Consider the following 22,415-nt stretch of genomic DNA (forward strand, 5'->3'; position numbering starts at 1 on the left):
CTCTCCACTCCCACGGTCCAAGCATGCTCACACCACCCCAGCTACAAATCGACCCAAGATAACACTTCCTGAAAGAAACTTCCAATCACAAACTGATTTTGCAAACCCAGGCTCAGTGAAATAGATTCTAGCTCTGCGTTTGAAACTCTCAATTGGCAGCAGAGTCAAGCTCTACCTAAAGTTGAGAAATACATGCAAACTCCTCCACGGAGTCTAAGGCTCTGAGATCCCATGGACAAGGCCAGCCGCCCCTAAAAGCTTGTCCAGTCAGGTACAAAAGCACCAGCTCTCCCTGACCTGCCTTCCAGGGGACCTCTCTGCCTTCTGGTCCCTGATCCCACAGTGGGACTGTCTGCCTTCAGTGGGACAGAATTGCCTTCAGGCTGGATAGGACTCTGGGGCTTGGGAAAACAGCCAATTCATATTTTAAAGTATCATCCAGGAAAAGCCAGAGGCCACAGTGGGAAAGAAAGGCCACGTGAGCACAGGAGAGACTGCACGGTCGGGGCCTCTCGCCCTGCATGGAGCCGTCTAGATGGAGGAGGAGATGCGGCTGAAGCAGCAGAGCCCTTGCTCCTCTTGAAGCCCTGATGGCCACGTTTATGGCAGCTCAGGTGCCACAAATCCCTCACCTCCCAGTGCCCTGGATGCTCCACCCAGGGTCATGGAAACTGCTCATGGCATCTGGGCAGAATCCAAGTCCCAGGCGAGGAACAGTTCCCACGGCACACAGGTAGAGCCCGAGGCCCAAAGCCTACAGACAAGAAAGAGAATTGGGGAAGATGCCATCTCCTATGTGCTGGGTAGCTCACGTCAATCGTGTCAGCGAAATCTGGGTCTGGCCCAGTTTTTGGAGGCCATGTGGCTATAAGATGGCTCCAGCACAGGACATGGCCTAAAACTGCTGGACACCTCTCTCCCATTCCTGCCCTATGGCAGGCCCTTGGATAGAAAGCAGGCTCAGAACTGGGACTTCCAGACCTGGGCCCAGGCTGCTGAGGCAGAGAGGGCTGGTAGTCCCCAGGGAGCCTGTAACATACTCACTTATCACACCCTTGAGTGCGCGGCTCAGAACAGACATCGGGATCACTGTCCAGGAGTGTCCCAGGTTAACCTCCGTCCTGGTGCCTGGTGCGCCTCGGTGCCATTCTCAGGAGTGTGGGCAAGCATCAGCCCCAGGGCTTAGCTGATCCTCCGCTAGTGGGCAGGCGGCTTCCATGTGTCCCTGGGAATAAAAGAGGAGGTGTTCATTAGCTTAAACTGCCCCAGCTCCAACCTACCAGGCCAGCCAGAGAGGTAGCCTCAGGCAAACCCCGCAAGGGCCCTGGCTCTGGACTCAGTACCAGACAGACATCCTGCCCAGGCTACCCAGGCCTTCTCTTGGAGACCGTCACCTCCTCTCAGCCATCCTGTTTGCTCAGGTCTGGTTAATCGAACGCTGAAAGCCTGGGATGCATCCCAGTTCACACGTGGACAGAAGGGTACTACAAGTGAATGTGTACACACGTGTAAATCTGAGAGCGGATAGAATTTAAGAAGCCAACTCCATTCTCATTTAGCCTCAAATTTCACTCTCACCTTCACCCTGTAGTGGGTACACCTGTTCTCAAGGGTGGTCAAGAGCCTCTTGGAAGGCAGGCAATGTAGGATATTTGTTTTAGCATTTGGGGAGTTAAGCGCAACACAGTAAAACAAGCATACCAACAACAACAACAAAAATGTGCTAAAACCCTCTACCTGCAATCCCCCTACACTAATATTTATTTCATTCTATTATTTTATCATTATTGTTGTTGAGGCCCTTCCCGTTAACATCAATAATTGGCTGTAAACTGATATAAATCTGACTTTATAACGCCCCTTGCCATGTACATACTTTTAATATATCCCTAAGACCTGACCATTTGATAGAGATCCTGACATTTATTATTTTAACGGGAAGGTGCTGAAGCTTCCCTAAATACCCTTGGATGCAGCACCATGTGCATCCCGAGGACAGAGCTCAGGTCCAGCACGGCCCTAGCGAAGGATGTGCCAGCCTCTCAGAAGCCAGATGTGAATGGGGGTAGGAGATGGCACCCCCCCGCCATGAATAGTTAAATAGGGTAGACTCCAGAGGAGCCACCCTATGTTGACACCCTTTCTCCTTCACCTACCCCAGGCTCTCTGAGCAGGGGTGACTCAGGCCTTTGCTCCCTAAACAGACACTTTTGCAAGGCAGCAGGGGAACTGAAAGGGCAAAGATAGAAAACCTAAAATTCATTGTGTGCACACGTGCTTGTAGGCGGAGAGGGTGAGCACAGCCTGGGTCTCTCCCTGGGGCCTCTGCACTGACAGAAGTGAAGGACGGGGGGTGCGGTGGGCAGTGGGCAGTGCTCTGCCTTGCCTCTGTCCCTCTCCAGCTCTTCCACAAGGAGCCTCCAACTTTGTCCCATCTGTCCATCCTCCATCATCCTCCCTTCTTTCAGCCTGCCTGCTGATGGGCAGGGGTCACCATGGCCTGTACCTGTCACCTCGAGAAAAGGATTTTAATGGGGCATATCCACCACCCTCGCCACCCTGGGCACCATCATGATCCTGTGCCTGGGGAATTCAATCCCACCCATGGGTACTTCCCCTTCCCTGGGCCCTAAGCAGGCCACATCAATAGCAGAAGTCAAAACAAAAAAAAGAAACAGAAACCAAAGCCCACATCCTGGCAGCACAGCCAGCCAGTCTCTGCAGTCAGCCTTCAGAGCCCATTGCTGGCTGAGGTGCCTCCCAGGCAGTTGAAGCCACAGAAGTCAGAACAGGCTCCCTCTCGGGCCAGCCTCTGGACACCTCCTGCTTCCTGGTCTGCAGGCTCTTACTGAGGATGCTGGCGGGGGCTGCAGGAGGAAGCGATGGTATAGCAGGGGTCTCACCTCTGCCTCCAAGTGATAAGCTGTCCCCAGCCCCCTCCTTTGAACATCCTTCTTTGAAACCTACTGTCCCATCTTAAAATTATTATGTGTTTCCCCTTCCACATTGTGAATTCCTTGCGACCACGGAATTTCTGTTGGATGGATGGACAAGCAAGGTGGAGACGGGTCCAGCTAAGTTCTTAGGTGACTGCACCATCCAGCATTATTAGCCAAACATAGTGATGGCTGGGGCATTCTCTCTAATTTTCAGAATCCCATCATGGAAGGGCTCTCTCCCACGAAGCACTATAAACACTGGTTTACAACGGGCAGGGCTGTCTCTGCAGGTGAGGGAAGAAAGGAGGGTGCTTGCTCTCCTTTCTCCCATCGCCGGATTGAGAGGTGAGGATATATGGGATGGGTGCCTTGGGTCTGAACAATACAGAAGACACATCATACAAAGAAATCTGGGGCAGGAACAGAGCATCCCAGGCATCCCTGAGACACTGTGGGCTCCTATGGGGGCAAGGGGCCAAGTTCAAGTTCAAGTCAGAGAATAACAATGGCTATTCTGTTATTTCTACAATGTGCTGGCACTCTCAAAAGGTACATCCAGTTTTCATGCAAGTAGGATTCATTTCCCAAAAAGGTTTAACCAGCAGCTGCTGGCAGGAAATTCCCTCTGCATCATTCTCTCTCCTCCCCTATAACTATTTAGGGTAAGCTGGGCTTGCAGGATTGAATCTCTGCTTCTCTGACTGGAACCTAAAAACCAGATATACCCCCGCCCCAACCCCGCCCCCATCTCTATGGCCAGGAACCCAAGACAGGAGCCGGGAAGCAGCAGGCAAAACACTATCCCTCTTTCTCTTCCACTCTCCTCTTCCTTAACTCTCCCTAAATCTCTCTCACCCCCCGGTGCTCGCAAAGTAAAGAGAAAATGCCCCAAAAATCTATCGAAGATCCCTCTGGTTACTCAAAGCCCCCCAACCCCCAGTTCTTCCTATGTAACCAGAAGAAATGCTTTTGCTTGTCCTGTCGTAAGACCAGACAAGAACACAAGTGGATTTGGCAACTTCCCAAACCAAGGCGTGACAGCACTCAGTTACAAATGCAACTGGAATTCCAAATCCCCCTAGAGGAAAAGCTGTGTCTGGTCAACTTCCTTTGGGGAGCAAGGAGACCTAGGCCCTGGGGACCCAAATGGCATAGGGCAGGTGGGTAGAGAGAGGAGATGGACCTGCCCCCGACTCCACTTGGCCTTGTCCTTCTACTCTGTGACCACTCACTCAGGGCTTGGAATCTGGGTTTCCCTGCCAGCTGAACGTCTCACCACCCTTGTCCTCTGTCTCACATGGAGACCACCTGTCCCGTCACCCTCCTCTTCTTCCTTCCTCCTACCTACCCACCCACTCAACTTTACATGCCTCTCCCAATGCCCCCTCTGCACAAACCCTGACCACTCATCCCCTGTACCTTGGAGGACAGTCTCTGGCCCCAGGCCCCTCTCCTTTCCCTCCCATCCCACCTCCTGGCACTGGGTAGCTGCTGCTTGCTGCCTGAAAGGCTGGACAGCTGCTGGGCTCTCTAATTAGCTGCCTGGCTGCCATCCCAGAGCCAGGCATGTGTTACTGTAAAGAGCTGCCTCACCTCCCCTTCATCAATAATCCCCTATGCAGATCCCATCAGGCGGCAGCTAAGGGGCCCTAGAATCCTCATCACATGAGACCAGCAAGGCTCCTCCTGTCAGCTGGAAAAGAACAGACAGTGTGGTCTCACAACCTCACCGACAAAGTAACCAGGCATTTATCTGGGTTCTTGCTATTAGGATCACGTACTTAGGGTGTCCTTCAGATTACCTCATGCCTTCAAAGCAATGGAGACCCTACCCCTCTGTTGCCTCACCAGTAGAGGTAGAAAGAAGTCCAGTGGGTCTTTCAGAGGACAAGCTGGACCGCCTCAACAGGATGACACCCAGTGTCCTACTTTTCACAGCTTTCTACAGCCAAGTCACCCCAGAGATTTCGAAATGACCGGGAGACCTAGTCCAAGAAGTCCCGTGGAGGCTGGTTTGTTTATTTGAGGTATTGTATTCCAGCAGTCAACGTCTATTTATTGAGCACACGTAAACACTCTTCTCCGCTCTACCACTCATGAGAGATGGGGACGTGTGGACAGGAACCAGGAGACTTAATTTACCTATGGCAATGGGCCACCTACAGTTGGCAATAGGTTGTCATAGACAGTCTCATGTGAGCTTCCAGCCTATTTGAGTCCACCCTGGGGCTTGGGAGAGCCACCTTCCAAGGGTCTGCCCATGAAGGCCCAGGTATTAAAGGGCATCACATCAGAACCACAGAAAGGCCATAGCACAGATCGACCTGGGAAGGTGGTACGGGTCAGAATACAAATATGTGGAATTTATTCTGGGCAAAGAAGGGAGGGGTATGACTAACATTTTGTTTGAGAAAGCTATTTGGACTATGACTTCCTTATCTTTGCATCCATGGCCTGAATAAACTTGATATACAGTAGGAACTCAATATCCATGTGTCGAATCGGGGGAAAGGCAGAACGCAGGTCCTCCGAGAGTGCGGAGGCCTGGCTCAGAGGCCTGAAGGGCAGGTGCATTGGTGAAAGACTGAGGAACGAGAGTTGTTCTGGGGTAACTGGCATGGACACTGTTTGCTCTATACCTGACCCGATCTGTCCCTTCCTTTAAGCACTGGTGCAGAGGAAAGGCCAGCACACACTGGGCTGGACACTGACTTCAGCCAGACCCTTTCACCATGAGCCTTATCCCAGAAATCCTGGCTCCTCACTATTCTTTCACTGGACAGCTCCATCTACCTCCAAAATACCGAGTCTTGCAACATGCTCGAAATATGACTTCAAACAGCACTTAGGCAAGAGTAATTAAAGGGAATGTTATCTCAGTCAGTCTCTCATTAGCCACGTAATTAGACTGCTGAAAATAATTAACATTCCTTTTGACAAAGGAAACAGAGGACCCATTACATTCATTAGGACAGCCTCAAACCAGCCTGAGCAAGGCTGAGGAGAGAACTCATCACCTCCCGGTCCTGTATAGGAGAGAGTCAGCATCCGGTATCTCACACCTAGAGGTGAGACTAGCTCTGAGTTGGGGCAAGATGATGCGCATGATAATGGATGCCCTGATGTATATATCACAGATAACAATGACACACTTATATATACTCAGATAAAAAGAACTTGAAGGAAACGCATGACTGTATCAAGATGGCAGGCCAGAGGCCTATACCTGCCTCCTCCAAGACCCTAGAAAATGACAGAAAAGGCATTTTCTAGGAAGACTAAATACATTACAGTGCTAGAAAACAAGAAGGAACTATATGGGTTCCCTGAAGATGGAAGGCAGATGTGAATAAACTGATGGAGAAACCTTGACCCCCCCAAAATAAAACCATGAAAAAAATAATAATAATAATAACAACTGACCTCATATAGACATTTATATGCCAGACACTATTCTAAGAACTTTGGCTTATATTATCTCATTTAACCCTCACAACAATCCTTCGAGATAGAGACTATTATTATTCCCACTTTATAAATAAGACCCTGAGCTACATAGCTTTCCCAAGGTCACAGTGCTAGTAAGTACCTGGACTAGGATTTGAACCCAAGCAGTGTAGCTGAGGATTCTATGCTGAGAGGAGCAGATCAGGGGCCCAGGAGGGGCCCTGAGAGGTTAGTGATTGGATTTGGAGCAGCCAGGCAAGTGGGCTCCTGCCCACCTCATGCTTGTGCCCTGAACACTGTGGTAGGGAGGCAAGGGGACACCTAGACCAGCTCCTGCCAGCTCCAGCAGGCACATCCCACCCTCCTGGCCACAAACAGTGGTGGCTGGCTCTGGAGCATAGACTCAGCATTCACAGAGAGGTCACTGGAAAACCTCAAAATACAGAGAGAGGAGCACATAAACGTTTGACAAAAACCAAACCGCAAAAGCAGCACCAAATTTCAGAGCAGAAGTTCTAGCTAGAAAACAAAATTAATAAAGCCAACAGAATGAACCGTTTTTAAAGATATGATTAATATCCTCTGAGGGATAAGAGTTGCTACTAAATCCATGAAACAAAACAAGACTGTTAGCAGAAAAAGGTTAAAGATCTTAGAAATGTAGGAAACACTGCGGTTAACAGGTTATCTCTGGATCAGATAAGAATAGAGTGACGTCATTAAAAATTTTTTTACATATTCTATTTTTCTAAATTTCTTATACCAAACATGTATTACTTTTAGAATTGGAAAAGTTATTTTTTTAAATGCTTGACCTGAGACAGGAGCTCAGTAAGATTTGGTTGCAAAGCAGTTACTTTGCAAAGCAAAAGGAGGTAGATTCTGACCTCTGCAACAGCCCTTGGCCCTATCCAGGTCGGTCCATAACTCACTGTCTCTCAATTGCATCATCCATGCTCCCATATCCTGGTCTCTGAGCACATGGTTCCCCTCCTGGAAGGCCCTTATCTCTCCTGTTTACCCATATTTGCCTGTTCTTCAATTGCGCGCTCAAAGATTAGCCTAATTAAGGGAATGTTCCTGCATCCTACTTAACCCACCTCATCCCTCTTCTTCCAAAATTCCAAGGGCACCTAATTCTCCAGGGTCTTGGGACAGCTCTGGTTGAGCTGTCCTGTGGGGTCACAGTCCTGACAACTTTTATGCCCTTTACCTTTCAGTGAGTCCAAGTCTTGTCTCCCCAACTCTATGGTAGGCTCCTTAAAGACACCGAGAGGGCACCAACCTTCTCCTTAGGCCCTACTGTGCCCAATAAAGCTGAGAGGTTTTCGCAAGAACATTTTCATATGTCAGCTGAGTGAATGACGAATCAGCTTCTGTTCCTGGTGGAAGTAGGAAGAGGAAAACTATTATGAAAATGTGGGTTATTCAACAGGACTGGGCCCAGCACAGCACACGGGCAAGGCCCTCGGAAATGGGCCATCTGGTCCCAGACAGCTTTGAACTCCCGCACCATACATGGGATCCAGAAATATCTGCAAACCTAGAGGGGACAGTTGGTAAATCCAGGGAGGAAGTGTTGATGAAGAGCAGGATATTTATATGGTCTTAAGGTATCTCCCCACAGATTGCTTACTGTAGTGAGGGAAAATAGTAAATACACAGTAAGGAAACTGGACAACGCTTTGACTGAGTGATCAAACTTCACGTCACACAGAAGGGGTAGATGAACATTCGGTGCCTCGGGATGTAATATACTGAAAGGGACGCACATCACTCAGTTATATCCCAGCTGGGAGTGTGTAACCCAGAGTCTTAACACAAGGCAACATCAGACAAATCCAAAGGGAAGAACACTCTATATTTTTTTAAAGGAGGAGGAGGAGGCTATAGTTTTCAAAGATGCCAATGTCATGAAAGACAAAGAAAGGCTGAGGAACATGAAAACAGATTAAAAAGAGATGACAACAAAATGCAGTATGGGATCCTATACTGGAGAGGGGGGAAAAATGCTATAAAGGACATTACTGGGTCAATTGACCAAACTGGAATACAACCAGCAGATGGGATAAAGTATCATAATATTCAATTTACTGAAGGTTATATAAAACAATATCCTTATTCTCAGGAAATCCACACTAAAATATGTAAAGGGCTGTGATATAAGCAACTTACTCTTCAATGGTTCAGAAAAAAATTGAGAGAGAGAAAGAGAAAGCGTGCGAGCAAATGAGGCAAAATATCAAAAAGAGTAAATTTGGATAAAGAGTACATGGGTGTTTGGTACTCTTCTGGCAACTTTTCTATAAGCCTGAGACTGCTTTCCAAATAAAAAGTTTTGAGAAAAAAACAACAAAAGGGTCCCTTCAATTAGACAGCGGGTGGGGTGGACACAATGGGAGGACACTGGTCATCACATGCTTGCAACAGGCACAAAAATTCCAGCTCTGCCAAAACATCCCTCATGGGCACATTCCCTCTCCCAGTTTGGCCCTCCTCTTTTATTACTTTTTCATCGATTTATTCCTTCCTCTCCCAAGATCAGCAATCTTCTAGGAGGCCTCCCTATTAATACCAGAGGACAGGGTCGATTAACCTTTTGGGTCTATTCTTATACATAGTTAATATCTTCTGAAAATGTTTTGACACCTTTTTTGTTCAAAAGCCCACAAGAATCAAGCAAGTTATATTTGTTAAGCCTTCTAAGGGTTTTATAAGGTACTTCATTTACCGCCCCCCGCAAATTTTGTGGCTAGTCCTATTGATGCTGCCTGACTTTAGCCTGTAGGCCACATTTGTCCCTTCTGGGATCATATGCAGGCTTTCTAGAGTGGATGCCCCATTTCCCACAGCGCCATCGCCATCATGCGTGTTACTCCAAAGCAGCGCCCCTCTCCCACCCCACACACTGGCACAGCCTCTCTCACCAGGTTCACTGTCTGTCACAGCTGGGTGAGTTCACTCAAATAACTCACAGCCGGACAGAGTCTCTTTAAACAGCCTCACTGCAGGCTGAAGAGAATCGAGTAAACCATCATATTGTACAAATTCATTTACTTATTAATTCAGAAATCCTTATATACATTTTTCATGTGCAGACTATGCAACGTTAAGTATGTTGGAGTATGAAAGCTAAAGCACAACCGTGGGGCTGGTTGTTTTTAAAACACTGGAAACACAAAACCTTGGAAATTCTACTGTAACATCAAACGCCAGAAAGCTAATAACTTACATTCTGATCATGCTTTTTATTTCAGTGAGCCCTTTCAAGTCGATCTCATTTTTATGCATTCACTAACATGTTCATTAAACAATCACTCAGTATCTATGTCATGCCACCAGGTATATGCAAAGACGGAGGAAGCAAAGACCCAAGCATTAGCCACAGGAGGTTGACATTCTAAGTGGGCCTGGATTGCTCAGCTGGCCTGCTAGACACATGCTTAGGGTATCGCCTATGATGGAGCACCAAAGAAAATGATTTTAAAGAGGCGAAAATGAGAGAGAAGCAAAAAGAAGCTTTTGCGGCTTCATTACACAAGTAAATTTCTTAATTTTGTTGTTTCTTAAACCATGATTTTATAGCGTAACTTAGAACTGTAATAACTTATTTGTAATTACTTATAGATCCTATTTTTAATTACTTATGGTCAGTGCTGAGGGCCTCTAAAGATTTTAATTCAGCCCAAACAGTAAGCAGAGGTTGCAGTCCTAAATGACAATATGGGTCAAGCAGGCACTCAAATTAGTGAAGACTCGAGAGCTATTAAGAAAGCAGAACTGATAAGACGGGGTGAGGGTGAAAGAGAGGAAGGAGTGGAAGATGACACCCAGACTTCTGACCTGGGCAATGGAGGTGTCATTCTCTGAGAGAAGAGGATACAGGAAGAGGTGCAAGTTGGAGGCGACTCGCAATGAGCTGCTGCGTTTCAGAAGCTCTAAGTCTGAGATGCCCACAGAACTCTAGGCTGGGGCAGGTCTGGGACCCAGCTGGATGGAGAAGGAGCATGCTGGGGAGAAGGTAGAATAGGTGTCATTCAGGGCTGGCAGAGGATGAGGTGCTGTGAGTGGGGCCTGAGGAAGGGCCAGAGAGGCAACAGGACACCCAAGAAAGAACTCTGTCAGGGAAGTAGGGCAGGAGAGTTTGGGGGTGGTGGTCAATTACAGAGACAAGTTAGACAGAGGCTGAAGAGATTTAGCAGTAACCCCGAGGTTACTGGGGACTATTTAAGAAGGAGGAGTGACTACAAAGGGAGGTGGCAGAGATGGTGTGTATGGATGACTCTTTTGAGAAATTTGCTTGTGAAGGAAAAGGGAGAGAAAGCTGCTGGACAAGTAGAGATGAGGGAGGTGTCTCTCTCCCTCCCTTCCTTCTTTTCTAGATGAGAGAGGCATAAGGACGTTTAAATGCTAAGAGAAACCACAGCGAGGGAGAGCTCGTGGGTGGGATATATGCTAGGGGCACACGTAAGTGCTCTGGCTGTCCCGAGTCGTGGTGGGGAGCACAGCGAGCCACAATCCCAAAGGCTGGCAGGACATGTGTCATTAAATTTCCCTGACATCTGGAGTTAAGGTCACATAAACACTGAGGTACTATAAACCAGACCTAGAACACAGGTCCTGGTCCTTCTTCCATGCCAGTAATTCTCAACAGGGCCACCCCGGGGAAAGTGGGGATCCTCTATCAGCACCACGGTGGGTAGGGACTGCTACAAGTACTGCCAGATGTCCTGTACTTCCCACAATAACCCACAAAAGAACGCTCCCACATGACTTTAGAATGGTCTACTGGACATTCAGAGGTGAAAAACCCATTTGCAATGATCTGCAAATGGGTTTTTTTTCTAGAATCGAACTCCCTTCCTGAAATAGACGTAGAGCATTTTTTCACTGTTTTAACATATACTGAGTTGTCCATGGATGCCATTAGAGTACAAATCAAGGGGGCACTTTATATTCTTTGGAACTTTACTAAGAGTGGTTCACCATTTTGGAAAATCACATCAACTTCAGCAGCACCTGGTATTCAAATCACTCACACGACACACCTGTATCTTGTGCATGTTCATGGCTGTTACATTCTCAGCGCTTCTACATAGAGGTTCAAGCAACTGATTTACTTCTATCGTCTATGTAGTCATGCCCGAGCAATTACATCTTAGAAAAAGTGATATTATATTATAACTCATTTATTCTTTGTTCCTTTTCTATGACAATTAAGGCACTTTTATTTATATTTTTAAACATGTAAATAGGTAGGTCATATTATCTATGAATTCTATTCAGGGTAATTAGGAGACATTGCAAATATTGGCCAAATTGAAAGGGGGCACCACTCCACATGGTGTGCCCCTGGAAGCGAGAGAAACTATAGTGCTAAAGGGAACGAAGGGGTGAGCAGAATCAGGGTGGCTTCAAATAATCAATCCCACAGAATATATTCAATGGTCTTTTATAGATATCTACAGGAAGCTCGTAAATGATGAGTATACGCACAATGCGGTAAATCTATAGGGCTTAAGAAAACTATTCAATTGGACACATTTGGGAAATTTCATTTCTATGATTAATTTAAATTATACTCTATCTCAACATTTTCCAGCATAATGACAATAGGTAGAAGACCACAGGTCATCTGTAGGGGCCAGGGAAATAATAAATGGTTCCACGTCTGGAGGTGAAGATGTGTTTAGAAGAAGTCAAATACATGGGTGCCAGGCTTGGTCTGGGGAATATCATCTTAATGGATGAGAAGATGAGTAAACAGTTTGTAAGAGGATGCTTAAGGATATGTATTTATGGAAAATCCTATATAGCAAGGAATTGTGGACAGGAATAGGGATAGGGAAATGATCTCAGAGGACCTCCAATAGGTTAAAAAGGCAGTCCAGAAATACTCAGGGTTCAGATTCTGAGAGGGGCTGGTTATTTAATGGTGGGGAAAAGGAAGCCTGAATTCCCCAGGGCATGCCCATTACTGCCAAAAAGGGACAAAGGGGAAAAAAAAAATGTGTCCTGACTCAAGTGTCTTTTCCAACCTGAGGACACAGGGGCCTGGGGAGAAAGGAAGGGAGCAGCCTGCCATCTTGGAGTGCTAATGGGAGGTCCAGAAACAGATCTTTCTGAGTCTGGCTCTTCAACTAACACTCTATCGCCTCTATCAGCTCTCCTCTGTTTCCTCATCAAAAAATTAATAAAACACAACAGAACACTTTAGATTCCATCATTGTACATTTTTCTATTGTTTTCATGTTTTTCCAGGAACATTTGTATATTTTTAAAAAATTTTTAAAACACCCGGTCAAAGCAGCTGTAGGAATTAACAAGCAGATTGACGCTTAAATGAGTAGCTGTATCACTTCCCAGAAAGAAGGAGAGGAACCAGGCTCACTTGAGCTCCAAAGACACATCCACAAGTAAGAAGTACATCAAGAAAACAGTTTACAAGTCTCTCTGGTGTGCTGCCTTGGCCAAGTTGCCAATGTGGCTCTCACCCATGTTAAACTGAAAGACGAACATCTAGAGGATACCTCCAACCCTAAGGACAGACCCGTTCATCCCAGAGAAGAAGCAGTGGGAAAAGAAAAAGCCTTTTAGGTTTAGGAGTCACACAGGGCTGGGACTAGGGTGAGGCAAGAGAGGTATTCACCTAGGGCATGAAATTTGAATTTAAGGGGATGCCAAAAAAATGATCAAGATAAATGACACTGTTATACAATATTTTACAAAATCAAATTGGTAAATTAAGGTTCTGGCTGTAGTTGTATTGGAACCAGGGCTGGGGTTCAGGTGAGGCAGGGTCAGGTGAGGTTCTGTGATGTTGCAAGAGTCCCACATAACAAAGGCCTGTCCCATCCCTGGTGCCAGTAGCACCTCTGTGTAGAAAAAGCACAGAGTGCCACAATCCCTTATCCGAAACCCTTAGAATTCAAGAATTTTAGATTCTTTAAAAGGTAATGCTCTTGAAACTTATTGGATTTTATTGATTAATGTCACCCCCAATAAATTTTAAATAAAAAGTAAATAAATAAATTTTTTAAAAATGTAATGCAGAGCACATCCCGTAGATTACATAATCTCACGGCAGTGTCTGGGGCAGCACCCCACATCAAACATAGGAACATTTCTGCAGCCGCCTCTATGAATAGTCATACTCTGCAAAGTAGACAGATGACCTGTGGTCTCTCATTAGTCCAGATCAGGTTTTGCAATCACAAGAGTTAAAGAAAAGCTTTCAGCTTTAGAACATTTTGGATTTTGAAACAGTGAATCTGGAAAGACATTCTTAAGAAAGAAAAGAGGCAGCACTTTGGACTGCAAACTTTTGTTATAAACTTATGCATAAAAGAGAATTGCAAAGTCCTTGCTGGTGATCCCCCAGAAGAAGGCGATTTTGAAAAGTTAGTCAAGCCCAGAGCAGACTTACAGCAGCATTCCCACCAGCCAACCAACTTACATTATTAAATACCTTCTGTGTGTAAACTTTGTGCAGAGTCCTGGGAGATCCTAAGACATATGAGACACAATTCCAGCCCTCAAGAACTTAAAAGTTAGTAGGGACAAGAAAGTAAACCTAAATTATAGAATATTAAAAACTGAAAGGAGCTAGTCCACACCCACACTTTAAAAATGATGAAACCAAGTTTCAGACAAGTAGGAGGCCTTGCATAAGTCAGCAACAGGCAGTTGATGGCAGGCAGAGACCAGTATCTGGGTTTGCTAACCGTTCTTCACTGCTCCCTGCATAAAAGCACATGATGTTTGCCAATTTAGTGTTAAAAGATCCCAGCTAAAATAGTTTTGGTCAAATACATTTTTGCAGCAAAGATGGGCTCTGACTTTAAAAAGGACTTCAGCTTAGGGAACCAACAGAGCAGATGAGCGTCCTCCAGGCTGGGAAATAGTATGAGCTGTGGGGTGGGCATGTGCAGGGCAGGTGATCCGGGCATGTGGGTTAGGCTCTGGTAAAGGGCACAGAAGGGGTTGTTAGAAAACCAGGTAGAAGCAATGCATAGAGAGCTGGAACACCGGAGCGAACATCCTGAGGCAACATTTCCCAGTCATTCGCCTCCAGTCCCCACGACTTGTCATGGCTACCCACCACCCTTGTGGGAAGAGACAGAGCGTAGTGGTTTAAGAGTGCACACTCTGAGGTCAGCTTTTTCCTGAATCTAGCTCAGATGCCAACTGTGTGACCTTGGACAAGCTGCTTAACCTCTCTTTGCCTCAGTTTACTCATTTGCAAACTAGAGATAATACAAGTGCCTCCCTCATGAGGGTTAAATGAAAGAGCATGTTTGCTGTACTCAGAACAGTACCTGGCATTATAAGTACTCAATAAACGTTAGATGTTGTTAACCCTTTTATTGAAGTTAAATTTTTAGTTAAATATATACTATAGCCTTAGCCTAAGCAATAATATCCATGAAATCATGGGCTTCTTGTGATAGTTATGGTTTTAATGATACACATATAACCAGAGGTTAAGTCAAAAGTCTTAACTAAGGCACCAAGTACAACAGGCCTGATGTTCCCAAAGCAGAGGGAGGGGCTTCAACAGGACCACTCGAGAAACTTGATTTCTGACCCTGCAACTGGGAAGACAGGGCGAACTGGCATCTGACCACCACCTGAGACACCTGAGGCATGAGACACAGTCTGGCCATCTGCTACCAGAGGAGCCAAGGGAGATGGCTGAGCTAGAGGGCGGGGTGAGGGGTCGGCCTGCATTCCTGGGTTCACTGCACCAAAAAATGTGGACTGTTTCCTTGGACTATGTGGGCCACCTGTAAGAGAGGGCTGGCATGAGGTCAGAGCAGGTCTTGTCCATAAGGTGCCTCTCAGACAGACTGAAGGACCTTAGCCAAAAGAGGCTAGAGGTGAATCACTGGATTTTAGGGGTTGTTGAAAGAACTATGATCTAGAACGGAGGATAATTTGCTCTTTCCAAGACAACTGGAAGTGAATGATCCCAGCAATTGGGGGAAAGGAATCTCTGAGAAACCATGAACATGGCTATGAGGGAGCAAATCAGCATTAAATACCTGCCCGACCCAGGAAGCTGGAAGCTGGCAAACAATAGCGCTGGCCAAATGAGCCCTTTCCTGTCCTTCCCAGCCTAGTGACAAAGGGCTGGACACATTAAATGCTGCACTGTGACTTAAAATGACCACAGGACCTTCTACTGCGTAACAATGACCCAAAAAGGTATGAGACCTGACTGAGTTTTCATCCTAAGGCAAGAAAAGAACTAATCCCACTGAATAAACATAAAGGGACAGTGGGAGACAAAATTAAGTCCCTTTATGAGCACATCCCAATGAGTCATGTTACTTTACGCTCATTAGAAACATAGCTATTAAGATGGAATGTTACAGGGATAAACATCCTCCATATTCCCATTGGTATGGTAACTACCATTAGAAATAACTGGTGTAGGGCAATAAGGAACTAAGGAAAAGAGCAAGGCAGGCAGAGACAGAAAAGATTGGTTTGGGAGGTCAATGGGAACTCAACTTTGAATATGATAAAATGAAAACAGAAGATGTACCAATGGATAGCAGAATCCAAAGGTCCTTAAACAAATGGCTTTGTTGAAAGGAAAACCCAGGTGGCCCAATTTCACGCACAGAAAAGCTGTTACTCCCTGAGTTCCTAAGCTGAGCTTATGATATGATCTTGCTCTTTCAGACAAAGCAAGAGCAGCAAAAAGGCATACTCTCACTAACACTGAGTCACCTGGAAAGCATCAGCTAATGTCCCCAAGTCCTGGAGGGATCCTGGACTGAAGCAGGCCCTGGAGTCTGCCAAATCCAAGTGCAGAATGTAAAACATACACCAGTGTACAACTTCCCTGCTGCTGCCTTCACTGGGGGACATTGGAGCATGGAGGGGAGGGGAGGTTCAAATTTTAAGACAAGATACAAGGGGTGCTCCCCACAGTTAAGGAGATGGAGAGTACACACTTCTCAGCTACCCATTTAAACAGTCAAAGGAGGAATGACCCAACCCAGTCTCCCTTCACAAGAAGGGACTTACTCCAGCTCTGACTTTACCCTTTAACTTCCAGTTTGGCTTCTTTCTTCTGGGATTTCTCCTTCAACCTCACCTCTGCTCTCTCAGCTCTAACTTCACACAGTTCCAGACCAGCACAGTTATTCCCTGAGAAGGGACCAAATTAACCAGATTCTACTGGGTCATCCAGCATTATCACTGGGAGAGATGTTCGAGGATATCTCTTCTAACATTCTTATTTTACAGATAGGGACACTAAAGGCCAGAGGACTTATGCCCAGAACTACTGAGCTGAGACAAGAATCCAAGTTCCCTGACCCCGAGCACAATGCTCCGTTATAAGCCACTGTGCTCTCAAAAGGGGTCAGCTCACCTCCTCCAGGCCACTACCTCAACCTTCATTCTTCTTCCACAAATACCTCAAAATAGTAGAAGAGCCTCAGAGTTAACTTGCCTGGAGCAAACAAGGATGAAAGAGATGAAGATCATCCCAATGAACTAGCTGATCACCTTTGAATGAAGTAATCAGTGGCCACAAATATTTTCTCAGAAGAACGGGACAGTCCAATGCTTGCTGGACTTTGCAGAGTGTACCTGGGACCCAGAGTCATGATCAGGTCTCCACAGTTGGACTGTAATCATGGGCAGGGGAAGGCCTGGAACTAGGTTGGAGAATGGGGACAAGAGCCAAGAACCTACAAAGATAAGCCTATGACTAGCAGCAGTAGGGTGACAGAAAGAAAAATGCTGCCCAGGGAGCCCGTTAAGCAAGAGGGAAAAATTGGCATGAAAATGAAATGGGGTTTATAAAATACGTCCTATGCCAAACAGAAAGTCTGTTCCTAGCAGTAACTCCCAGGCCATCTGGTCTACTTCCCGATGGAGGGTACCAATCTCTTCTTCTCAAACATTCACTGGGATGTTTTTCAAATAAAAATCTGGTCTCACACCTCCTTTTAACTACCTGTGTTTAATCCACATCAGCTCTCCTTCTTATACCTTAACTAGCACTAACTCCACATTTACCTTCTCCCCAACATTTGTTCTATCTTGCAATCCATTGAACACAATAGAATCAGACAGATTTCAGTTCAAATACCAATATGGACACTTACTAGCTGTGTGACATGTGCAATCGCTTTATCTTTCAGAACCTCAGTTTTCCAGCTGTAAAATGGGGATAATTAATAGTAGCTATCTCATTGCTTTGAGAAGAGATAGACTATTTAACAATGGTTGCCATCATTGTTATTATTGTTATGATCACTAAAGACAGCTGAAGCTCCATTTGTGGAATTAGGTCATAGAGGGCCAAAATGGGTTGTCCAGGGTCACACAGTGAGTCAGGAATGGATCCAAGATTTCCTGATTTCAGCTTTGGCCAACCATCAGCTCCTATGCAAACAGCATCATCGCCCAATGACCTCGAAATCTGGGTATCTGATCAGATCCAAGTACCACAGTTGATGATTTAATAAGCAGTCACCATGTGCTAGAAACCATGCAGGGTACATGAAAGCTTTAAGGCATCCACAGATTAGCATAGGAAGGTCATTTACTTTTTTACGGCAGGCAAAAACATAATTACAAAACAAAAATCTGGAGCTGCTGCTTGCCTATGCTGCCCAGTGGTGACAATATTTCTTGTCCATATTTAAGATGGAAGATGAAAGTAATCCCAATTCCTTGGCTACCTTATTCCTACCTTTGGAAAGGCATTTTTGATTGGGAATGAGAGGGAGGGGGGTCCTAGAGACTAGGGACTAAAATAATGTCTGGCCAAAGACAGTTATGAAAAAGAAGACTAGGGTTGGCTAAAAATAGGTCCTCACCATTGCTCCAAAGGATGGCAGTTATAGTCTATAAGGTGGGCTTCTTGCTGCACCAGGGCCTCTCCCTCCACTGACGGTACAAGCAATGAAACCATGGAGCCCCAGGAAGCACATTTTATCTTGAAGCATGAATCACCACTCAGAAGCCCAGAAAAGAATCCTCTCTTTGTGGCCCTTCAATCTCCTTCTTGGCTGGCTTCCCTAGCTCCTCGGGGCTGGTGTCAAGGCCTTACGAAAACTCAGGGTAAGTGACCTTTCTGATGGAAATGGACCATTGCGGAAACTCATGTGATGGGGTGCCTCTTAAAAACTGAAAGGAAACAATGAATGAATGAACCAGCTAGAAGGCATTCGTCATTCAAGTCCAACTGCAGGAGCAGTCAGAAATGGCTAATCCAGTGCGTTCTGAAAGCAGGGCTTCCGGAGTGGAAAGGAATGGCAGAAAGTGCACTCTCTGATTAGGCCCCCTTATCTATTAGATCTCCCGACATTAAATTAGGATTTGACAATGCAAATCTTATTTTTTTTTAAAACCATCATGCTTCTAGAGGATTGAGCAACAGGAAGGAGCAATCTGAGGACCCAAATCCTGCCTGTGTAGACTGTGTACCTTAATTTCAAGGATGCTGTCCCTTCTACAATACCAGCCACATTGGGAGCCAACGGCCTTGAAAACATATCAGACTCCCTGTTGGGGAGCCAGCATATTAAAGGAAAATGGGGAGCTGGATGTTCAGAAACAGAAATCAGCAATGACTTTGGTTAGTCCTCGAATTGCCACACTGGATTACGACCAGCCACAAAGGTAGAAGCACCAGCACCAGCGGAGGATGGAAAGTTACCTTTCAGAACCATCCTTCGCAGGAGCAGAAAGCCAATATCATTCCGTGACCTCGATCCCACTGAATTTATACAGAGAAAAACTGATGTTAAAATGAACACGAGGACAGTTTTAGGGCAGAGAAGAGTGGGGGTTCACACCTACAGGATGGATACGGGCAAAGGGAAGGAAGCAGGCCATCCTTTTTATCTGGGAACGTGATAGATTACTTATTCGGCCTCGGTTCTATCTATGGATGTGAGTTGCAGGGGTGAAAACCACTTCGTTTTCCTTGAAGCACAACAGCATGGAGCATCCCACAGCTCAAAGTCTGAGGCAAATGTACATCTGAAACCAAGCACATGGGAGCCTAAATTCTATCAGTGCATCTTTATCTCATAACGAAAAAGTATAACCCCTGGGTCTCTTGAATCTAAACACTCTTAAATCCCAGGAAGGGAAAACTTCCCCAACAAAGACATTCATACAAACAGTAGCCAGTGTTCTACCTCGCTATGTGACTCAGTTTCCCTCAAGGGAAATCAGAACCAAAAATGCCATCTCTTACCCCTTCCCCAGAAATTAGCTTACACTTTACTTTTCAAAGACAAAGCCTCTGATTTCTGAGAGGTGGTGGTAGAGTAAGCGCAAGACCTGACCAGAAAGGCTGAATTTCTTCCTGCTCAGAATATCAGAATCTCTTCCTACATTCCCTCCGTGGCCAGGTGTTGCCACAAAGGGAACTGAGAGTTTGCCAAGTCAGAAATTATCCACACCTTAAAAAGAATGTTCCTGCAATGAAAAAATAAAACCCAAACTGTAAATTGGGGGTGAGTGGAGGAGGCGGAATGAGAGGGATACAAATTTGAAAACAGCCAGGCTGTATGAGGGTTAGATTTTCCTTCACTCAAGGACAGCCAGATCTGATATGGCTGCTGATAGGACCAAGCAGCTTCACTTTACTGCCTTCGTCCAGGTCTCAGCTTATAACATCAGTGTTCCCAACGTCAGAGACCTTTCTCAGAGCTCGGAAGGTGACCATCACTGATATCCAGACCGGACACTGTATCAGAGCAAACTCCTACTAGGAAGGAGCTATAAGACATCTGGAGAGCAGAGGCAGACCGAAAAACACTTGCTGCCCCCGTGCTGCAGCAAGTGCTTTTCTGATTAAAAACTATACTTTTAAAACCAACACTGAGCTTCTCCTATCGCTAATGCTGTAATTTAGCCCTTTCTCGCAAAATGACACCTTTCCCTTTAGAAACAACACGTAAATCCGATACAAGTGAAATAAACATACTATAAGGCTCCCTAATTCATTTAATACCTTTTATTCTAGGACTTAAGGCTCTTAAATCACTTTATAAGTGTAAAAATTCATGCCTCATCACTTTAAAAGAGAGAATCAGAGGGAGTATCATTTTCCCATCTTACAGTCAGTACATTTGAGGAACAATCCGTGGAAAATCCCCTTTTCTCACCATTGGGGGTAGGGAGGTCAGGCCTCCAGATCATTATGCTCAGCTCTGAATACACAGCTTGGTACAAGCCCAGTGGGGGCTGAGTGATAACAACCCTGCCCATTTAGAGGGGAAAGGGCCCTACAGAAGTGGGGCTGGTGGTGCTCTCTGCTCAAACACCTGCATCTGACTTCAGCCACAAGTTCTAGGACCACAGATCTAAATAGCTCAGGGGTCTTCTTTTTCTCCTGCTACCCCTTAGCGGTCTGGAACCTCTTTCACTCCTGTACCTTTAAGTGCCAAAGTCAACACTAAATCAGGTTGTCATTTCCCTCCAAGGACCAGATAAGTAAGTTGGTCCAGCCCCCATTGTCTTCCCAGTTACTCATCTCTGTCCCCAAATACAAAGCCTTGGGGAGGAAGGCCAAGCCTCATCTCAGCCCACCCTCCCCTTCCTGTAGAGCAAGGTGTCCCCGGGGCCCACTTGGGGCCCCACTGCTTGTATCATTAGCTCATTCACAGGAACAGGGAGGAGAGTCACCCAGCAGTCCAGCTACCCCACCCCCACCCCCGCCCCAGTACCTTCTGTCTTCACAGGCAAGCAGATGTAGATCTGCCTTGCAAACAGGGGGTGTGGGGGGGGGGGCGGAACCCTACTCTCAAAAGAGATATTCTTTCTAAGAGAAAGAAAGGCAATGGGCGTTCCTGCCACAGAATGGAAGTCGGTGATCATATGCAAGCTGCTTGGAGCTGGAGGCACCTTATTCCTGGAGACACAAGGTCGGGGACCAGGAACCTGGAACTTGGCCCATTTGTTTTCTAGAGAGAAAGACACTGTACCACCCTCCAGCAGGCCATTCAGCCCTCCCTTGACCTCTCTTCCTGGAGAACCCAGGCCTCCTGATGACCCAAGTCTGAAAGCCAGAGGAACAGCTAATTTGTTACTAAGTGCTGAGAACACAAGAGAATTGATAAGAAGAGCCCCCAAGGGTACACTGGCTCAGATCCTCCGGGTCCTGCTCTTTTCCTCTTGGGAGGGCATGAACTGACATCCGAAAAACCTGCCACCTAGGCTCTGTACCTGAGGCAACCAAACATCCCAAGAAAACCGCAGAGAAAGAGGGAGACAATTCTGGGAAGGAAAGGAAGGAGTCAGTTTCTGACCGAGCATAGAAAGAAGAAAAGGAAGACACCTGGGAAAGAGGCCAATGTCTCCCTACCCTTGCCTGTGAACAGGGATGTAATGGTCCCCAGCCCAGCCCTACATCTCCCGCTGAGGGCCCGAGATCAGCTAGGACAGATGAAGAGCTGGCAGCCAGGGGGCTAGGTTGGGCCCCAGGGAGTGCAGTGCACCATCACCTAATTTTTCCATGCACCCCGGAGAGAAGGCAGCAGGGTCATCTTGGCACGGTTCCCTTCCCTTCTGGAAAGTCCTCAGCTTCAAACTCAGGAAGGTCTGTGGTTCCCACTCCCAAGCCCTGACTCCCTAGCTTCCACCCAGACTGGCGCCCCCCTTCGCCCTCCCGAGGCGGCCTCGGGGCTGCTCTCTGCCCGGAGGAAGCGGGGTGCCAACCTTCCGCTGCCGGAGATCGCAGGCTGGCCCCCTTCCCCTCACATCTCCCCGATGCGCCTTTGTTTCAAGCGGGGAAAGTTGCCAACATGCACCCCTTCCCCAACACGCCCCCCTATGCGCCCATCCCCCGCAGGGAATCCAAGCCGGGACGCACCATCTAATCAGTCGCTAGCTCTCGAGCCGGGGCAGCCGCTTCGAAACCGAAAGCAAAGAAGCGGGATGGGGCAGCGCCCCCAGCCCGGTCGCTGGGTCTTCCCCATAACCACATCATCGCCGGCGCCCCCGGCACTCGGCGCTGCCCGCCCTGCGGGGCCACCTCTCCCGGCG

General features: G+C 46.7%; 1 protein-coding gene across 6 annotated transcripts in view; it reads right to left on the reverse strand.

The window, feature by feature from the left end:
- Nucleotides 1–22,401, reverse strand: part of TMEM229B (transmembrane protein 229B) — a 33,228-nt gene extending 10,827 nt beyond the window's left edge. For 3 of the 6 annotated variants that reach the window (XM_025049128.1, XM_025049129.1, XM_025049125.1), the window contains exons 1-3: nucleotides 22,243–22,401; nucleotides 7,600–7,768; nucleotides 1,045–1,225 (exon numbers count right to left, since the gene is read on the reverse strand). The gene's annotated coding sequence lies outside the window, so the exon portion shown is untranslated. The remainder of the gene's footprint in view (nucleotides 1–1,044; nucleotides 1,226–7,599; nucleotides 7,769–22,242) is intronic. The other 3 variants (XM_015591918.2, XM_015591919.2, XM_025049126.1) reach the window with 3 other exon arrangements.
- Nucleotides 22,402–22,415: the final 14 nt, after the last annotated feature.

The sequence above is a fragment of the Pteropus alecto genome, unplaced genomic scaffold, assembly GCF_000325575.1.
Source record: "Pteropus alecto unplaced genomic scaffold, ASM32557v1 scaffold276, whole genome shotgun sequence".
In the NCBI taxonomy this organism is placed as follows: Eukaryota; Metazoa; Chordata; class Mammalia; order Chiroptera; family Pteropodidae; genus Pteropus; species Pteropus alecto.